This window comes from Choloepus didactylus, chromosome 3 (genome assembly GCF_015220235.1).
Source record: "Choloepus didactylus isolate mChoDid1 chromosome 3, mChoDid1.pri, whole genome shotgun sequence".
NCBI lineage: Eukaryota > Metazoa > Chordata > Mammalia > Pilosa > Megalonychidae > Choloepus > Choloepus didactylus.
In genome coordinates this window covers 51,227,112-51,249,013 of record NC_051309.1, presented here as the reverse complement: position 1 = coordinate 51,249,013, position 21,902 = coordinate 51,227,112, and the positions used below count along the sequence as shown (strand labels likewise).

Below are 21,902 nucleotides of genomic sequence, written 5' to 3'. Positions count from 1 at the left end.
AAATATATATTTCCTTTTGTGGAACAGCCATGACCCTGTCTCAGATTTCAAGGATTGGGCCTTGATAGGCATATGCTAATCATAATACCATCCTCTGCTTGGTGATCAGCCTGGCAGTAGTCAGTAAACTATGTCCAAGACAATTAGCTCACAGCAGTTCCCTGGTCAAAGTAATTGTTTGGGAGTGGGCATGTGACTCAAGTTGTCTAGTCCCAGAGAAGTGCAGAACTTTTGTTCAATATTTGGGAGAGATAAAGAATTGAATTGCAGCTAACTTGTTGACTTACGTTATATTAATTTTGATATTGTAGTTTCCTTTATGGGTTTCTTTTAAGTTTTCTATTTTTATATTACCCATGCGTTTTAGAGCCAATAATTTGTTTAAGAACCTTGAGAATCTTGTAGCATTTAGACATTTTGCCTATAGTTCTTGATGGCTAAAATGACTTGGCTAGACCCCAGCCACCAATGGGCTCTAGTGCACTGCCCAAGACCAGCTACCAAACTTTCCTTCTTTGGAATATATCCAACAACTCTTAAATTTCCCACTGGAAAGACAAAGGGGAGTATATTTTACATATCAAAACCAAAAAACAAACAAACAAAAAATACCCTTACCCATCTATTCTCAATTTATGTGAACAATTGAGGGGTATATTTTTCTGGGAGACCTGTGGTCAAATTCTTTTATAGCCCTGATACCCTTTTACACTCTGTATATATTTAATGAACATCCTCAATCCCCTCACCTTCTTTCTTAAAAAAAAAAATGGGAAAAAGATAGAAATAAATTGTGACTAATTCTTGTTCTTAAGTTCCACCAAGATGTGGGTACAACCTTCTCAAAAAGATGAGTTTTACAGCACAGCAACCAATTAAAACATGTAATTCTTGTAAAGTTCTGTGAGATATCTTTGTTCCAAAATGGGACAACCTTTTGCTTAATATCACTATCATGGAACAGAGAGGTCCTTGAATAATACTCAACCCACCTCAAATGAAGTCATGAATTATTATGATTGCTTGTTATCCCTGCCAGTAATTTCTGCTCAGGTTAAAAGGAAGAGCAAAAACTTTCTCTACTTTGGTTGTGGGTTAAGTCCTTTTTGCTTATGTTCTCCAAAGAGTGGACTGTCTGCAGTCACTTGAACATATGAAAAAAAAACAAAAAAAAACAAAACTAATACTATAAACAGAAAATCTAGTGTGTCAATATCAGAGTTTTGTTTAAGATTGTTTTGAATAGAGAGTACCTGATCTATTTAGCATCCTTAAAGGTGTGCATCATTGCTTTATTAAAAAGAATATAAAACAAAATTAGGCTTAGCCAAGGGAAGGAAATCACATTTGATTTTGATGAACACCTAATAATGCATGTGACTTTATTTTCTAAGGTGTATACCACCTGTGAGGATAATTAAGCCTAGGAACAAGTGAAGTAGAAACCAAGGCAGTTATCCAGCTAATTCAAAGACATTTCTACTTTAACCTAACTGCTCTGTCTGTGTTATTGTTTTCCTGAAATCCTAGATTAATGGTTTGGAATATAGCCTCAGTTATCTAATTTTTATGTCCAAATTATATCCTAAAAGTGGTAAATTATTTGGAATACCCGTATGGCATTTTTACTTTGAAAAGTCACCTGCATCCTAATTTCATTGCTTGTGAACCCACTCCTGAGTAGTTATTCACTTTTTTGGTTTTAAGTTCTTCTTCTTTCCAATTTTTTGGCATCACTTTTCACTGAGATATTCCAAAGATAGGAAATGATGATTTGTAAATAAAATACCATTTTGGAAAGCCTGCTAGAAACCAAAACTAACATAATACAAAACACAAGCCCCAAACCCAGAACCAGTCATGGTAAAATTAAGAAAAAACAAACAGATAATAAAAATGGATCTGTATGTATGAGTATAAAACCAAGAATATACATAGAAATAGTTAATTGTGGTCATCACTAGGTGTTAGGAATATGGCTGATTATCTTAATTTCAAACATTTTATGTGGCAAACATGTAATGCTTAAAAAATAAAACTCCAATAAATTATTTTCATGTTCTAGGAATTGCCTAAAATGTATTTTGGGAAAGTAAACATAAAACCTGTGAAAATTATTTAAATAACCTGTAGAGGGCACTCAAGGCCTTCCAGATTTGTAAGCAGAGCGAGGCTATTGCCTGAAAATTTGATTCCTTTCACTTATAAGATTTTTAGATTTTTCTTGATGACTTTAGCTTTGGAACACTGATTCACACAAAGTTTTATTTTAAAATTCATTTATGTTAAATGATGCTAGAACAATTGTGATGAATATACCTTGTCATAAATTCAAATATTCAGCTAGAAAAATATTTATATTTTAATACATGGAACTATCATTGATTACTAAAATAACTATAACAAATCACCTGTTTTGGTATATGTAATGCTTAAGTGATAATGTTTTCACCAACTTCTTGAAAAGGACAATCTATGCTATTTTAACTTTGCATATGAGTTAAAAATCTATGTGCAGCAAATGATTTGGACCCCTTCTTCACAACCCTCAGTTATTATGATTATGCAGTTAGTAGAAATCAGATGCTTTAAATTAAAAATTACCATCCTATCAGATCAGAGTGTATTTTCCATTGTTATTAGCCTATTTGCCTAATCCCTGATTTCCTTTAGATATATTCTATGTTTTTAGTTTCATATCCCTTATTCATTCAACTCAGGCAGCATTTATTGAGAACCATTCTAAATTTCTAACTCTGATGCCTTTCACCTTTGTGGATGCAAAGTACTTGGACTCTGCTCTGCACTTTCACAACCTCCAATAAGCACACAGTACTAACCTATTCCATCTAACAGGAGGGAATTTTGTTTCCTAAGAAGATAGCTTACCTCTGGCAATTCTCAGCTGTCTTCAAATGGCCCATGTTTTTTTTCGGATTCCCTCTAGGATCAGGTTGGATAGCCTTAGCAACTACGAGGACATGTGCTTTTGTGGTTCATAAACGATTATGTGTTCTCGTGCAATTTCTTGGCTTTTGAAATTCATGTGAATAGAATGTTGTCGAGCTGACAGTTCACAGTTGTTTTTATCAATAGCTTATCTGCACTCATTCCCAAGTGCTAGATTGGTGTCACAGAGGTTATTGTGGTAGGCATGTAGGGCACATTAATATCTGTGTTTTAAAAGATTGTGTCGTGTCTGGGCATGACGTGGATAAAAAACACTATACGATTACTACTGGTTTTGCTGGAATTCGTTTTTCACTCTGTGTAATTTGGCAGTTACATTGATAAAACACATGGCTTGCTGCCATTTTATTTATGTTGAAGGCTTTATTTCTGATGTCCATGAAATAGAAGACAGGCAAATATAAATTTATCTTTAGAGTTGCCTTGTGTAGAATATTTTGGGAAAGGACATTAGGAAAGGGTATTGCTCTATAGTTGCTGCTCAATCTCAGGCTGGCGAAGATGAGCAAGGATTATAATTTTCATTTTTCAGATGAGAAAAATGAAATTGTATAGTTCCATCACCTGATTGGGAAGGCTGGGTGCCTCCAAGTTTCTATCTGTGGAAATGGGGCAAATAATCTGTGCTACCTGACCCAGAGGGAAGATAAAAAAGGTCATTTTGCAAAGTTACAGCTGCAGAGTGCTTCTTAGAAACAATCTATCATCGAAATACTTAGAAGCATTGTATAGACATCATGACTTGCTCCAGGATTTGAGCCACTATCAGTTCTCAACTGTGGGTAATTTTGCTTCCCAGTGGGAATTTAGCAAGGCCTGGAGACATTTTTGGCTGTCACAACCAGGGAGGTAGTTAGGCTGCTAATGGTATCCAGTGCATGGAGGCTAGGGATCCTGCTAACTATCCTACATTGAACAATAGGGCAATATCTCACAAGAAAGAATTGTCTGGCCCAACATGTCAATAGTGTGAATGGTGAGAAATCCTGGCTCTTGGGTTTAGAATGCTGTGATTGGTAGAATGGTTCACACTAAAACCGTTTGTGTTGGTGATGTGACAAGTGGTGTATGCCTAGATCTCAATCTAAGCAGATAGAACTTTTGGGAAGAGAAGATACAGAATTGTTCAGTAATCTTATGTGCCTAGGCTTTACCTAATTTCAAAATATTAATTGGTTTATTATTTCCTTCTTCTCCATAAACAATCCATATTCAGCAATGGGATATGGGCCCATCATTTACCTTATTGACAAAATAGATTCAGAAAACAAAGTATCAAATGGGCAGAAAGATTTAGGAAGACTGGGTTAGCATATTCAGTTTTGTGCAACATTACCTCCTACCAATATCAAGTAAAAATATGACCAGTTGGGTAGAGAGAGAAGAATTAGAAGGGGAATGAGATAACTTAGATATGGGTGTGTCTCTGTCCTCTGTTTTGCATCTCAGTCCCAGGGTAAGGGAGGATGGTGATATACTCCCCACTACTCCCAGGTAAGTGTAAGATTTCTCAAAGAGAAGACAGCTGTCCTTGGCATCCAAGAGGAGTTTTCAAGCTCTGGAGAGGGCAGTCTTGCACCCAGTATGGATGCAAAGTGGTAGAGTAGCAAAGGATGTGTGGGAGGGTCCAGTTGGATAAGCATGGAAACTAGTTCACCGAGTAAAGCTTATATAACCCATTCCAGTATAGGGAGAGCAGTTTAATTTTCCTGGATTTTGAGAAGGACACTGGCAGAGAAGGGATGCTGGCCACCAAAAGTCTGTGTGCTCTTTCCACAGTGTAGAACTATGACTACCCAGCTGGGAACTGCATTTCCACTGCTCCCACTCGTTGCAGTTAATTGTGAGCAGATGTGATCTGCTTCATTTCTGGACTGGCCCATAAAAAAGTTCCCAGGCTATACTTTCCCAGGATCTTCCCCATCTGCTGGCTGAATGCAGAGAACTTTGAAACCTGAGGTATTGGGTAGTCACCAAAAGACCCTGTGGGGGGCCATGTAGAGTGACCAGGAACACCCTCATTGGATTGTTATGTAGCTGAAAAATAAACTTTTACTGGTTAAGATTCTAACATTTTGGAATTTGTTGGCCTAATATAGAAACACATGCTGCCATATGTACACTGCATGTCTATAGGGAATGGGGGAAACCAAAGCAGAAAGAACAAGGAGATCATGCTCAGGGCAGAGAGCCCAGGTGGATGGGAGATGATGGAATGACTCAATTTCAGCAGGCTCCAGCAGAGGAAGACATGCTTTAGATTTAGATAACATGAGTACTCTGCAAAAGATGCTAGCATTGGACAGAGATCCATTCAAACCAAGAAGCGGACACTGCTCCCCCCATGGACATATCGGTGGCCTTTGTCTAAATCCCTCATACCTTAGGGTTTCAGGAAGGGGGAGCAGGAAGAATGAGGGACAATCTTGAACATGAAACTGAAGTGACTGAGAAATCACTGAATTTTACTGAGTTCATCTGGAAGTGACCAGATTAATATTTTTGTGTCAGAAAGAGAGTGTGTGTGGGGGGATAGCATTTGAAATTAAATTGGATTATTGAAAATAAAGAAACTAAAATGTTTTCCTATTCCAGGGGATTTTTTTTGAAATCCTTACCCAGCACGTGAGTGGAATTGTCCAGGATTTCTAAAATTCCTCATGCAACTTATCTTATCACTATAGATTGATTACCAATCCTGAGCTATATTATCTTGATGCCATGAACATGAGAAAATTAGTGTGAGGGGCGGCGGCAAATTTTCAGAAATCAAGGCTGGGTTTGGATTAACTGGATACGAATACGACTGAAGGTCTTACACAAAAAATGCTTCAAGTTTCCTAAATAGATGTAGCCTATCAGCTTGTGGATAAAATTAATTTCAGATTCTGAGTTTAGAAAATAACTGAGCCTGTGTGGCAGACATAGCTATTTTCGTGGTACCTATTCAAGTCAGAAGGAGGAGACACCCAGTTATCTCGTCCAACAGGTATCCAGTTAATTTACTTATGGTGTTTTAAATTAGAGATACTAGTTTGAAGTGTCAGCCTGTATAATCTGACTCTCTTAAGCAAATCTAGTTGGTTACTTTCTGATTTTATGGTTATACAGGTCTCATCTGAAACTCACGGAGGTGCGCTTCATGGGTTCCAAGAACTTGGGGTAAGGAGTCTCCCTCGTGGGGGAAAGGATGGTGACCCCTAGTGGAAGGATGCAAGAACTTCTTTCAGTACATAGGGGTAGGAAGCCCAGCGAAGACCACCTGCTGCTGGGGTGGCAGTGGGATGTGTACACTAGACGGGTAATCTGTGATAGAGAATTAGTTCATACGTTTTTAAAGCATGTGCGAGGGCACCAAGTGAATGTAACTGTCTTTTGTGGGATGCAAGATTTACCAAGGGAAGACTTGTGTTGAATACCATTTTGAGTGAAAATTAACACGATTGTCAATGATTCTTCTACATAAATAGAATGTCTTCACTTAAAAATCTAAGGGCCCAGTCAGTTTCCGGCCAAGAGCGCGCTGAAAAGAGGAGCGCGTCGGAAAGCGGAGCGCGGCCTGTGTTCTCCAGACCCTCCAGGCCGGCGGGTGGGCTGGGGGCCCGGGGGTGCCCTGTGGTCCCTGCCCTGCGGAGACGCAGAGTCCTCGCCGCGACTGCCCGCCGTCAGGGTCCGGGCCTTGGGGCAGCGGCAAGACCCTGTCCTCCCTTCCCCCCATAATGTCCTGATGGCGGCACCACCGGCCGCCAGGTTTCCCCGCCCAGACCTGCCCGGCGGCGGGCGCGGCGGGAGAGAAAGATGGCGGCTTCCCGAATGCCGCGGAGGGCCGTTAGGGGGCTCGGGCGCCCAGAAGGCGGGTCGTGTAGACTCGAGCTCGCTCCTCCCTTCCGCTTGGGCCACGGAGCCGCACAGATCCGGGACCTGGGGTGACCGCCCCGTCCCAATTGGATGAGATGCCACCTCGTCCCAACAAGGACGGACAAAAGGTCTTAACGGGCCTGGAAGGTGAGCGGAGCCCGGGACGACGACGGGTGGAACGGTTAGCGGCCGTAGGGCGGTTAGTCTTCCTTCTGCCAGAGCTTGCTTGACATTGAAAGAGAGAAATGGTAGACTAGCCTGCGACATTTGTCCGATAAGAAGTGCCCACCACCTTTTGGGAAGATTTACTGGCCGTTTATAGAAGAAGGCCTGTGTATATAATATGAAAAAGGTGCTCTCAAATTTCCCCCCAACCTTTTTAAAGAAACCTCTAGATGTAAAGAGGTTGCCTACTTATGATAAAGTACAGTTAGAAAATCACATGTCTTGTAATGCCCATTTGTTAGGGAAAAAAAAAAAAAATCTTAGAAATGTCTTCTGGAAATGACTTTGAAATGGAATTTAGATTGCCTTTGGAAGCGACAGCGGGAGAGACACATCCACGCTTGTTCTGTGGGTTGGAGGCCAAGAAGCAGAAGGCTAAGAAGAGGAAGAGAAGGTTCTGAGCCAGATTGGTCATATTTAGAAGATATTTTCATATTATAACCATTATTTTGTGTGTGCAATTTATTCTTCACTACTTGTATATATAATTGACAATGCTAAGTACTTTTTGAAATATCTCCTCTTCCTAGATGTTCTGAAGTGCCTGACATATGTTAAAAGTAGAGGTAATAGAAGAACACATTTTGTAATTATCTTTTTGTTAAAATTCATATGAAATATTGTGGGGTTTTTTTTGGAATGGTCAGACCACTTCTCTTAAGTTTAGTACACTGGTTTGGGGGAGGAGGGAGAAGGAAGTGCAGAGGGCTCTATGCCAGTGTGTTTATAATGAGACAACATTAATCATTATCCCAATGTTTGTGCATTTGGTTTTACTTTGCTTTGTATATAGTGTATATAATGGATGCACACGTCCTAATTTGCATCTAGTCTTCTAGATGTTAAGAGGTTGCCAGTGTATGACAAAAATAGAATTAGTAAACTAATACATCTTGTACATTTTGTGTTAAAATTCCTAAGAAAGATTGTCTTCTGAAATTTTGAGCAGTATAGCCCCCAGGGTTGGTGGAGGAAGGATAAAAGGGAAGGGTTCTAGAGTAGAATAAGCATATTTAGAAGACACTTTCTGGTTAACTGTTGTTACATGTGTGCAGTTTATTCAAGACTGTTCTGTATATAGTGGACACATTAAGTCATTATTTGAAACATCTAGTCTCTGTAGATGTTAAGAAGTGCCTGACGTATGTTAAAAGTAGAAGTAGTAAAATGTTACTTTGTAAATACTGTTTTGCTCAAATTCATGGGAAATATTGTCTTTTGGAAATGGGATTGGTAAACCATCTCTGAGCAGCATACACGTGTCTATATACTTGTTCAGTGGTTTGGAGTAGGTGGGAGGGAAGCAATAGCAAAGGGTAATATGCTAGTGTGTTCAGACAAAACTTTTTCTGTATGTCTTGTGCATTTTATTTGGCTGTATATGTAGTATATATAATGGACAAATGAGTCCTAACTTTGCAGCATCTAGTCTAGATGTTAAAGAGGTTGCCAGAGTATGACAAAGTAGAGTTATTAAAATTAGCATGTTTTGTATACTTTGTGTTGAAATTTATTGAAAAGCTTGTCTTCTGTAAATGATTTTTGGGTATGAATTTGTTCAACCACCTCAAAGCATTGCACTTGCCTGTACTTGTCTACTGAACTGGTGGTGGAGAAAAGGAAGTCAGGAGGGTATGGTTTGAGGCCAAGATGGTAATGTTTAGGCGATACCTCAGATTATAACTATTGTTATGTGTGTACGGTTTTATTTAACAATACTATATATGCAGTGAACAAGTAAATTTTTATTTGAGATAGCTAGTCTTTTTAAATGTTTAGAAGTACTTGATGTGTTTAAAAATAGAGGTAGTAGGGTGACACTGTAAATAGCTCTTAAATATTGATGAGAAATACTGTCTTTGGGAATGTAGTTAATAAACCACCTCTGAACATTGTACTTGTTCATTGGTTTGAGGGAGGTGGGAGGGAAGAAATTGAAAAAGGTGTTTTGCTAGTGTGTACTAGAACATTTCTGATCATCCATTGCCTTGTATGTTATGTGCATTCATTTAACTTTGCCTTACTGTATATATTGTGTATATACTGGACAAATGAGTCCTAATTTTATAATATCTAGTCTCTATATAGTACAGAGGTTGTCAGTGTATGACAAAAGTAGAGTTAGTAAGCTAACACATTTTGTACACTTTGTGTTAAAATTCCTAGAAAGGCTGTCTTCTGCAAATGAATTTTGGAAATGAAATTAGAAAACCCCATCTAAGTGACACAGGTGCCTGTAACTCATCCACTGGGTTTGTGGTGGAAAGAAGGAATCAGGAGAAATGAAGGGCTCTAGACCAGAATGTTTCTATTTAGAAGATACTTTCAGATTTAACAGTTGTTACGTGTGTGTAGTTTATTGAACACTACTGTGTATATAGTGGACAGATTTAAGTCCTTATTTGAAACATTTAGTCTTTCTAGATGTTTAGAAGTGCACAAAGTATGTTAAAAGTAGAGGTAGTAAAATAACACATTTTGTAGATATTGTTTTGTTAAAAGTCACATAAAATATTTTTTGGAGACGGAATGGTCAAACCACCTTCAGGGCAGTACACATTCTGTTTGTGCTGTTTCAGGAAGGAGGTAGAAGGAAGTGCCAAGGGCTCTATGCCAGTAAGTCTGTAGTTGGGCAAAATAAACCATCATCCTGTATGTTCTGTGCATTTTGTTTTACTTCACTATGTATATAGTCTATAAAGTGGACAAATAAGTACTAATTTTTTATCATTTCATCTTTCTAGACCAGTGCATGACAGAAGTAGAGTTAGTAAACTAAGACATTTTGTACATTTTGTGTTAAAATTTATAGGGAAGACTTTGTTTTGAAAATGACAGAATTTTACTTGTGGAAGCAAAATCATTTAAAACAAACAAACAAACAAACAAACAAAAACCCTCTAAGCATTGCAGATGCAACCACTGGGTTGATAGAGGTGAGAAGGGGAAGGGTTCTAGGCCAGAGTGTTCCTATTTAGAGGACATTTTTAGATTATATCCTTTGTTACATGTTTATTCAAAGCTACTGTGTGTATCGTGGATAAATTTAAGTCCTTATTTGAAACATCTAGTTTTTCTAGATGCCTACAAGTATACAACGTATGTTAAAAGTACAGAGTGTAAAATAACAATTTAAATATTTTTTCTGTTAATACAGAGGAACGGCTGTATTTGGGGAATGGCACTGTTGAACTAGATGTCTTGGAGCAGTGTGCTGAGGGGGTGGGGGGGTGCTAGGGAAGGAAGTGCAGAGGGAAGGGTTCTTTGCCTGCGAGTTGTTAGACAAGTTCAGATTGTTTGACCATTGTTCTGTATTGGCATTTTAGTTATTGCTGTGTATTAAAGGGCAAGTCCTAATGTCCAAAGTATACTAAAAATAGAAGTAGAAAGATAATCCCTATAGAAATGTCCTTGTGTTAGTTTAAAGGAAGGCCTGTCTTTTGGGAGTGACTTTGCTAATCCACCTCTTGGAGCCAGATACATTTCTGTACTTAGTCATTGAAATAGTGGAAGAGGAAGAAGCGGACAGGCTCTTTGTTAATATGTCTATATTGAGAAGACAGTTTTAGATTATAACTATAGTTCTATGTGCTTTTATTTGTAAAATGCCTGTGTTTATTGTGGATAAGATTCATTATTTCACAATATCTAAGCTTTTTAGATTTCTTGAGGTGACAATGTATGATAAAAAGTAGAGTAGTGAATTAATGAATTTATAAATGTCTTTTTTTGATAGGAAAGAAGCATCTTTGACATAGAATTGTTAAACAATCTCTGAGCAGTTGGCATCAGAACTTGTTCCTTAGGTTGGCTACAGAGGGGCAGAAGAAGGTGCAGGGGGAGGGATGTATGCAACTGTGTTCATATTTCCATTTTGATGTAACCATTGTACATGGGCATCTCTTGGCTGTACCACAGGAAAACACTGCTAAAATAATTCAGTGGAAACATACCTTGCTATTTCAATGTAGATCTGACAATGAATTCTCTTAGATGAATTATACTTATTGTATTCTTGCTTTATGTCTGATTTTAAATTGAGCATTAAAAGAATGCAGTATTTGTAACTCTGCCAATATCTATAGAGGCCTGTTGCATTTTTGTCTTTTATGAAATTTTTGTCCCCGAGAAAGGCAGGAATACATTTTCCCCCCGATTGAGTTGGTGTCATGGATTCCTGGTTATCCCAATACTCATAGCTTTGGGACTTTGAATTGGTAAATATTCATGAAAAAGCATGATACACATAAAAATGTATGCTCAGTCGTATGTATACATATAAAGCACCTAGAAGGATATGTCAACCCGTAAACTGTTTGGGATTCTGAATGACTTTTGTGTTCACTTTTGTGCTTTTCAGTTTTCTATGTTGCACAATTAAAAGTTTGAAAAAAAAAAGTTATTTTAAAAACCTAAAAAAAAAAAAAAAAAAATCTAAGGGCCTCCTCTCCATTCCCATTCTAGATGTGCTGGTTTGAAACTGTTATGGACCCCAGAAAAGCCATGATCTTTTAATCCAATCTTGCAAGGTGGAACCTTTTGACTGAATGTTTCCATGGAGATGTGTCTCACCCAACTGTGAGTGAGACCTTTTGATTAGATTATTTCCATGGAGGCAGAAATTGGGGTGGGTCTTGATTAGATCACTGGAGTCCTTTAAGAGAAGCTAAGAGCCAACACTGACCCAGATCTTGGAGATGTTTGGAGATACTAGCCTAGAGTTTGCTCTGGTGAAGCTAAGAGAGGACCCCTAGATGCTTAGAGAGAAAGGCCCTGGGAGAACAAGCAAGAATGCACAGGAGCTGAGAGAAAGAGAAGCTAAGAGAGGACCCCCAGAGCTTAGCTGAAAAAGCTAAGAGAGAAAAGTCCAGAGAAATTTTGGAGAAAGCAATTTTGAAACCAAACCCAGGAGGAAAGGATCAGCACTCGCCAGCCACGTGCCTTCCCAGCTGACAGAGGTGTTCTGGATGCCATCGGCCTTTCTTCAGTAAAGGTATCCTCTTGTTGATGCCTTGGACACTTTTATGATCACAGAACTGTAAATTTTAATCTAATAATTCCCCTTCATAAAAGCCAGTCAATTTCTGGTGTTTTGCGTAAAAGCAGCATTAGTGAACCAGAACACTAGACAATGAGATTGTGGTCACAAACTACTTGGGAGAGGGTAGGTGAAAGGTGTGATTGGCAAAACTGAATAACAAATAAGGCAACTTATTGGATCTTAGGTTAAAATGGTTCTGACCTCAAAGTAAGATAGAAGGATGTCTACATGTACAAACTTGCTGGAGTAGCCTCTACATCCTGAACTCCCCTAACCTATACACAAGATGAGGGCATATCAAGTCCAGGAAGTGGAGAAAGAGAAGTAGAGAGGAAACAGAAGAGTCAGGTGTGAATTTGGGAAGCCCTCTGCCTGATTCCATCCCTTTAAGTTGAGTTTTGGGATGCAGTGTGATGATAGACAACCTCTTTAAAGTTCTCAGGTCTGAGTAGAACCTATACCTCATGCTGAGGGTAAGCAAGCCTTGTAAGGAAGGCTTTTTCATCTCACCATGCAGCAGAACTGGCAGCAGGCTCTGTTGAGGCTAGAAGATGCCAGAGACAATTGTTCTGAGTTTCCTGTGGGTTCACAACAGTGAGGGAGGATTTCAGAGGTTCCTGTTTGCTGAAGAGCACTGGGAGAGAATCTGCTTGCCTGTAAGAGATCTCAGGGTTACTACATTGGAAGAATGTTGCATGGACAGTTCCTTCCAAAGAGTTAAGACCCAATTAAGTCCTAGGCACCTGACTAATACCAGAGAGGTGTGTGGGAGCTGAGTCAGCACCCATAAACTGCCCAGGCACCATCAGAGAGAGAACATGATCTCGCCTTGCTGAGCTCCAGAAAGGACAAGTTACGTCTGAAGTCAGAGGCAGCACAGGGCCACACTGATTGGGCATGAGAGGTGGACACCCTCTCCCCACAGAATTCTAATATTCAAGAAGAGATAGTTAAATTCCCATACTACATGAAATAACAGAACTGGGTCTTTCAGAATAGATTGAATCACACTTTTTATCCCTAATGAAGCTCCATTTTGTTCCTTTCAATTATTTAATTGGCTGCTCAATGTCCAAAGGTTCATGTTACTAAAATGGATTTTTAAAGAAAATTGTACTAAAAGAATTTTGTCACAGTCTTTTTATGCCATAGCCTCAGATTTTTAAGAGATAATTGGTTTAATCCCCATACCTATAATCAAAGGACCCTGAAAATGAAGCAACACTTGTCTCTTAACAGATTATTTTTGGAGCAGCCACTTGTTACTAATTTTAAGTTTGAAGGGGAGTTTTTGGCTAGGATACTTTTCTAGAGCTTAGCAGTCAGTCCATATAAATATTTATCCTTGAAACTCCACTGCTTGGCTACTTCTTCCCTATTGAAGATTTCCTTTTATGAAAAGCTATTACTTGGCAGGCAACTGTCCATTGACACCTGGTTAGATGCTCCATTCAATGGATCATTTAATTTCAAGGAAAATAATGGGCATTACTGTCAGAAGTCCCAGAGAAGTTTCTATATGAAGACCATGTATAGAAAGTTAGAAATTCTGCTCTAGAGTAAACCCTGGAAATAAATACCAGTGATTAAAGGAGAACTCTATATGCAAAGAATCCATGTCTTTTTGTAATCATAATTCTACCTGCCATTGATTTAGTGCCTAAGGGTCAGTTATAGAACTGGGCATCATTCAATCATTACAGGGCCACGTGTTTCAATCATTACAACAGCCATTTTGGGGAGAAATTATCTCCATTCTAAAGATTAGGAAATTGAGGCTTAGAAAATTTAAGTAACATGGTCACAAACGTTTTTGGGCAGAGTTGGTCCATTTCCAAAAATCTTTCTTCTCTACCATACTGCCTAGTTGCGTACTAATTTCTTCATACTTTTGGTTTCATACCACAGGGAGAGCTACCATATACCCTATTAGGTTGACCCATAAGAAAATGCGAAAGTTTCACCTTTTTTTTCACCTAAAACAGCAATTTTCTATGTTTAAACCTAATTATAGTATGGTTTGCAGTGGCCCAGCTCAGTCAAGATTATAGGTTCAGGAACTATTGGGGTCTGCCAATGGATTTTTATCTATTGATCTATTCTAGATCTCAGATTGCACTGCTAATCTGTAGTATTAAATACAATGAGGCATTTGAAAAGCAATGTATAAGCCATTTTGAACCCGTCACCCCAGGAGAAAAAGATGTCAAAGCAGTTCTAGTGTGATGGAGAGAAATAGACACAGAATTGAAGGCCTGGATTCTGGTGTCAGCTCTGCCACTTGCCATTTAGGACCTTAGGTAAGTTGTGGCCACTCAGTCTCAGCTCCCTCTTCTGTGAAATGAGGCCAATCAAAACTACCTCACAGAGTTGTTTGGAGGATTAAACAGTCTAATTTTAAAAACCATTTATTGCATGCCTATCACAGTGCCAGGAGTTGAGATGGGCTTTCAGAATAAACGGATCAATAAGGTCTTTACCCTGTCTTTATCCTGAAAGAGCACATTGCCTTATGAGGGGATGTATGAATGAGCAAATACAAAAGTAGTATGGAAACTGCTAAGATAAAAGAACGTACAAAATGTTACAGAAATGCAGAGGAAGTAATATAACCCTCATCTGCTAGACAGATTTTAAGAGCAGGAAGCTTTTCTGTCTTCTTCACACTGTGAACTTACTAAATGTTGGTTGAATAAATGAATGAATTCTGGGTGTTGAGGAAGAAGATAGGGAATAAAAATTCACTGTATTTGACTTTCCCGTTTCCTCGTCTCCCTCTCATTGCTCAAATCATGTCAGCCTGGTTTATGTCTCCATTCCTCCAATGAACCTCTTCCTGCTGAGATCATAAATGGCTTTTTTTTTTAATAAGAAATTTTATTTTGAGATAAATTCAAACTTACAGGAACAGTTGCAAAAAGAGTACAAAGCCCATACACAGAACTCCAGCAAACCCCCGACTCCCCTCCCCCAATACCCTGATCCACCACCTTTAACATCCTGTCACACCGTTTCTTTCTTTCTTTCCCTCCCTCCCTCCCTCCTTCTCTCCCTCCCTATCATCCATTATCTATTGCTCTGTCTTCTGAACATATGAGAGGAAGCTGCACACATCTTTGAAAAAACAATATAATTCACATATACATTTCCCATGAACAAGAGCATTCTTTTATGCAATCCTGTTAAATGCAGCTAAGAAGTTCAAGAAATTCAACATTGATGCAAAGCTTACATTCTATATTTCCTTTTTTTTTTCCACTTAAGTCCCATGTGTGTCCCTTTGAGCCTCCTCTCCTCCATCTTCAGATCCCATCCAGGATCATCCTTGGCATTTAATTGTCATCTATTTAGACTGTCTTTTTTTTTTTTTTTTCAATTGTGGAAACATATATACAGCCTAAATCTTCCCATTCCACCCCCTCCCTAACATTCCATTAGTGGGATTAATCACATTTAGAATGTTGCAATGCTATCACCTTCCCACTATCCCTTTCTAGAAGTTTCCCTTCACCCCAAACAGAAACCCTACTCTCATTTCTTAACTCCCCATTGCCCCTTCCCCCACTTCTCAGAACCCCTACTCTACTTTTCATCTCTATGGTCATATTCTCTGATACTTTCTTTGTATTTACCGTGGGGCTTAAATTTAACATCTTAAATCTATAACAATCTTGTTTTTCTTTGATGCCAACTTAACTTCAATATGACACATAAACTATGTTCCTATACTCCCACATTCCCCCACTTTTATGTAGTTCTTGTCAAAAATTACATATTTTAATTGAGCCCCAAACCACTGATTTATCATTACAGTTTATGTATTTTAAATCCTGTAGGAAGTAAATGGTGGAGTTACAAATCAAAAATACAGTAGTATTGGTATTTATATTTACCATGTGATTTTTAGTGGTACCCTTTATTTCTTCATGTAGTTTCAGTCAATTGTCTAGTGTCCCTTCCTTTCAGCCTGCTCAACTCCCTTTAGCATTTCTTATAGGACTGATCTACTGGTGGTGAAGCCCCTCAGCTTTTTTCTCTGTTGGTAGGGCTCCCTTTAGTATCTGAAGTAGGGCAGGTCTTTTATTAGCAAAATCTCTCAGCATTTGTTTGTCTGTGAAAAATTTAAGCTCTCCCTCAAATTTGAAGGAGAGTTTTGCTGGATAAAGTATTCTTGGTTGGAAATTTTTCTCTCTCAGAGTTTTAAATATGTCATGCCACTGCCTTCTCACTTCCATGGTGGCCGCTGAGTAGTCACTACTTAGTCTTATGTTGTTTCCTTTGTATGTAGTGAATTGTTTTTCTCTTGCTGCTTTCAGAAATTGCTCCTTCTCTTCAGTATTTGACAGCCTGATCAGAATATGTCTTGGAGTGGGTTTATTTGGATTTATTCTATTTGGAGTTCGCTGGGCATTTATGCTTTGTGTATTTATATTGTGTAGAAGGTTGGGGAAGTTTTCCCCAAGAATTTCTTTGAATACTCTTGCTAGACCTTTACCCTTCTCTTTCCCTTCTGGGACACCAATGAGTCTTAAATTTGGACTTTTTACTTTATCATATCCCTGAGATCCACTTCGATTTTTTCAGTTTTTTCCCCATTCTTTCTTCTGTTCTTTCATTTTCTGTTCTGTGGTCCTCGAGGAGGCTGAGTTGCTGTTCAACTTCCTCTAATCTTGTATTATGAGTATCCAGAGTCTTTTTAATTTGGCCAACAGTTTCTTTTATTTCCATAAGATCTTCTATTTTTTAATTTACTCTTGCAATTTCTTCTTTATGCTCTTTGAGGGTCTTCTTTATGTCCTTTATATCCCGTGCCGTGCTCTTCTTCATGTCCTTTATATCCTGAGCCATGCTTTTGTTGCCTGTCTGTAATTCTTTGATTAATTGTGCCAAGTACTGTGTGTCTTCTGATCTTTTTATTTGGGTGTTTTGGTTTGGGTTCTCCATATCATCTGGTTTTATCATATGCTTTAAGATTTTCTGCTGTTTTAGGCCTCTTGGCAGTTGCTTTACTTGATCCCTAATTTGACAGAACTGCAGCTTGGTGGCGTACACTTTCTCTGACTAACCAGCAGATGGCGTCCATGAGTCACCTATTCCCCTCAAGTTAGTTCTCCCCCACTTTGTCTTTGTGGTGTGTGGGGGTCTGATTCTTATGGGGTCCAATTGGTGCACCAAGTTTGGGAATGTTGCTGGTGCTGTCCGCCCTGAATGTGGGGCGTGTGTCTGGGTGGTTAGGCAGGAAGGGCAACTTTAATAATCAAACCTCCCAGGTGTTCCCAGAGATTTAAGGCTGTTGCAGGAGCCCAAGCCTTCATTTCAGTCTTTCCACCGATTGTCTCTGCCGCCGACCCACAAGTCCTTGGTATTCGTGTAGGGTCCCTGGGATTTCTGAGCGGTTCCCCCTTCCCATCTGTGCTCTTCCAGGACCTCTGCTGAGGGATGGCTGTACAACATCACGAGTGTGTGCTGGCCCGCCGGGGAAGCCCTGGTCGCCGGGCCATGCAGGGGTGCTCCCAGCCTGCTTCAAAGATGGTTGAATGGGACATGTTAACTTCCCCCTTTTCACATAGCTCCGCCCTCCCAGCTCCAGGATAATCAGCTGTGGGTGTATTAAAGGCCACTGTCCATGGCTGATATTGTGGCTTGTGTGTAGTGCTGCAGGAAAGATTCCCCGTCACACTGGGTTTCTTGGCGTGGCTCCGGGCTGTGGGTCTGGCCCTGGGCAGGAGCGTCCCCCGCCCGCTGGGGAGATGGCTGCAATGAATGCAGTTTTTTTTCTCCTTTTGACTTCTCTCCGCTCCTCTGGTCTCGAGACAATCAACAGCGGGTGTGGGAAGGGGTATCCTCTATGCCAGACACCGTTAGCCCAGCCTGCTCCTGCCGTGCTTCGCTGTGTGGCTCTCCCTGTCGTATCTGCAGCCACTCCTGGGCTTTTTTTTTAAAGAACTAGTCCATCTCCAAATGCCAGCCCACCGTTTCCCCACACTGCAGCGTGGCCATGGGACGTACAGCTGACGCACTCACTCGTTTCAGAATGCAGGCCCCTGGTTTCACCAAATGTACGTTCCCTGTGGATTTAGCAGACCTTGTCTGGCTGGTGCATCGCTGGCAGTGGTGTTCTGGGTCACTTTCTGGTTTTTATCTAGTATTTTTCACAAAGGTGTTTTTTTGCCCTGTCTCACCTAGCTGCCATCTTAGGTTCTCCATCAATGGCTTCTTAATTGCCAGGTCAACTCAGTCCCTTTTAGCCCAGTTTGCTGTTGCTGATCATTTTCTCTCAGAAAGTCTCACCTTTCACTTTTTTGAAATGAAAGTACTGGGTACTTGACCTGTCTGTAAATTGACAGTTTCCTGTCCTCTTTGTGGGGTCTTCAAAATTCTAATTTCCTCAGGGAACATCTTACTCCTCTCAGACTACTGATGATGACTCTAAATTTTATCTTCCAGACATGTCTCCTTTGAGCTTTAGACTTAAAATTTTCCAACAATCTGCTTGTCATCCTCAAGTGAAAATCCTGTTAGCATATAAAATTCAAAATGTTCAAAATGGAAGTCATCATTTCATCCCCCAGGCACTCCTTCCTTCTTTTGGGACCCTCATTCCCACTCTACTGCCATTCATCTACCTACTCAGGAAGACAATCTGGAATATTTCTTCTTCCTCTTCTACTGTGGGAGGTATTGCCAATATTTGCTTCTCTTTCCTGTACACATGAAAGACTATTTTCCCAGCCTCCTTGCAATTAGGTAAGGCCATGTGACTAATTCTAGTCAGTATGGAATGTGGAAGTGAGTTTTGTTTACTCCTTAGGTGAATGCCTGGGACTTCCTTCCCATCCACTAATTTTGATTCCCTTATAAGCAGCTTGATGGTGTCCTTGGGAAGCCAATCCCCTGAATTTAGAGGCAACTTCCTGCTTCTTCTGGCAAATAGAATTGGAGATACAACTAGCTGAGCAAGGTTCTCTGCCTTTAATGTTTCAGATGTTTACCCAACTTGGGGCATGAAATGCACCTGCATGTCACCTGCGTATCACAGCAATCTCCCAGGAACCTGGAAGTCATAAATACTGTAAAGTTTCTTTCATAATAAACCCTAATTTTAGCCAATTGAAACTTTACCTGATTATTATTGAGTATAGTCTAAACCTCACATGCTTTATCCTTAAACTAAAGGGAAATTACTGAGGTGAATAAAGATTTATTTACTAAATTGCAAAAAGAATTTAAGAGAACTTAAGAAGCTTAAGGACTAAAATAAAATTTTGCTTCTTTTTTTTTAAATAATATAAGTCAGATTTGAGATACTTAGGAAATTGAAGACAAGCATCTCTATGATGTCTACACTTAAATTTGATTTATCTCTTTGTTTCTTTGAGTTTTGACTGTAAAATACAGTAAAAAGGAAGCCAAAGATTGCAAAGATAAAAAGCAAAAAATAACCAACTTTGCATGTTCATGCTCAGTCACTATTCTTGAAATTATGAAAGATAAGCATTTTTTCCCACTGCCATTTTGTGGAATGCTGATGTATTCACTCTTGAATGTTATTATATTTCCATGGCAACAATTATCACAAGCTTAGGAGGGTGCAAGGCTAGGCCTGATGAGGCTCTGGGTAGGCAAAGTGTATTAGAAATGGAAGGGAATTTAGAAATTAACTCTCTTATTTTGCCAAGTGGAAACTAAGGCCCAGAAAGATTAAAAGACTTGGCTGAGCTCACGCAGTTAAGTTGATGGATGGCAAGTTTGAAATTAGAAAAAAGGATTAGATGAGGATATGGATAGATTTGCTTGTTGGCTTAATAACTATTGTTGCAAACTGCTGTGGAATTAATTCTAGCAAATATAAACTTAACTGAGGAAAATGCCTATTTTGTGGAACGAGGTAGTACATATGTGTGTGGAAATAGAAAATAAAGAGAAAAGGAAGACTTAATTATTGCAAGTGGGGACTAGACACGACAAGAAGTATTTAGTGATTAAAAGAGTCCAATCTCCGTATTTTACTGAAAGGGAAATACAAAGCTCAGAAGGACCATAATTTGCTCAAGATCATGTAGCTAGTTAGTGGCAGAATAAGATCAAAACTTGGTCCCAGTACCACAGTCTGCCCACTGAGATAATTGCCTATATTCATTCTTTGTTAGTATCAAGAACAATTTTAATATTCTCCAAAAGATAACATTTTACTTTACTTAAAAAAGACAATTTGAACAATGTCACTGATCATAGATTACTGAGACTTTTATTAGCTTTTATATGAACTTAGGCTAAGGGTCTGAAACAACAAGTGCTAAGAAAAGCAGGTCACAGCGTGGGAGATCATACTCAAAGTCTGTGGGTAAATGACACGACACCAACCACAAGAATCTCTGATGTCGGGAGCCTGGGCCTGGCCCTGGCCCTTTGTAAACTTCTGGGAGGAATTGGAATTGGCCTCGAGCAGAGTTTCTCAATGTTGGCTCTATTACATTTTGGCCCAGATAACTCCTTGTTGTGAGGGGCTGTCCTGTGCATTGTAGGATGTTTAGGAGCATATCCATTACTGGAAAGTGTTGAAAAGAAAAATGTCTCCAGACATTTCCAGATGTCCCCTTGGAAACAAAATCACCTCCAGTTGAGAACCACTGGCCTAGATTGTTAGGCCTGTGCCATTGGCTGCTGAGGAAGTGGATAATAACAATTAGGTACAAGGTCAGGAGGCTGGAGAAGGAAGCACATTAGTTCCTGCTGCCTCTCAATTACAATGACATTTATATATTAATTCACATTGAAGCTGTGTATTCACATGGGCTAGGATTGAGATGCTAAATCATGGGATATGTTTCTATGTATCTTCAAACAAGGACTTCAGGTTTCTGGGTGATAGTAGTAGTATGTTACTGGGTTTGGTGTTACCCACTCCCAGAACATACCGCCTACCCCTCTAGTGCCCACCATAACCATGACTGACAACTGTAGGGTTCCATAAAGTTCTAGTTATGTAAAGAACTTTTACCTGGTGTGGCAGACTGCTAATTGTTCTCCTCATCCCAGAATTCATTTACTCCTTTTTCTTTTCAGGAATAGATGCTTCCCAAGTGTTCATAGGTCAAAACTGTCTGCCCAGCTAGCTACTATAATTCTTAAATTACCTTGCAGCTAAGTGTGATCATATGATAAAGTTATTACTTATGAAATGTGAACAAAAGTCATGTGTACAACTCTGTGCCCCTTCCTTAAAAGGAAATTGCTTGCCCTCTATTTCCTCATCCTCCACTTCCTGGGAGTTGGGATGCATATGGTCAGCCTGTCTTGACCACATGGACAAGAGTAGTTGTTTAGGGCATGGCATGGCACTGTCAAAGATGGAAGGAATCTGGGTCTCCTGATATCCTTGTGGAACAGAGCCACTTACCCTGGATCACCTACTACCTCTGGACTCTTTTATAAGAGAGAAACAACTGTCTTGTTTCAGCCAGTGAATTGTGGGGCTTAGTTATTCCAGCAATCTAACCTGTGTCTTAACTAATAAATACAGCAACGAAACAAAATGACTACTGAGGATATTAAGGCTGAAGACAGGGCTGGAACTACACAGAGTTGTAGCATAGGACAGCAAAGGTATTATTTGGAAAGAAGAACCCATGAAGAGGGTTTTAGGGAAAGCATGGCATTAACCTTGATTAGGCTTTTTTGCATTCATTGACTCTGTTCATGTAGATGGTCAATGTCAACATTTCCCAGGAATACGTCCTTCTTTGGGGTATTTCAAGGATTCTGTAGACAGGTAGTCTCTTAAAATGCAAGTGTACCTTTTCTGCCA

At 39.5% G+C, this 21,902-nt stretch overlaps 1 protein-coding gene and 1 long non-coding RNA gene across 4 annotated transcripts in view; one reads left to right on the top strand and one right to left on the bottom strand.

Annotated features, from left to right (window-relative positions):
- GABRB1 (gamma-aminobutyric acid type A receptor subunit beta1) overlaps positions 1 to 21,902 on the bottom strand; it is a 534,121-nt gene that overhangs the window by 107,657 nt on the left and 404,562 nt on the right. The window lies entirely within an intron of this gene.
- LOC119529382 overlaps positions 6,771 to 21,902 on the top strand; it is an 82,583-nt gene continuing 67,451 nt past the window's right edge. Inside the window, exon 1 of the long non-coding RNA XR_005215854.1 lies at positions 6,771 to 6,975. This is a non-coding gene — a long non-coding RNA (uncharacterized LOC119529382). The remainder of the gene's footprint in view (positions 6,976 to 21,902) is intronic.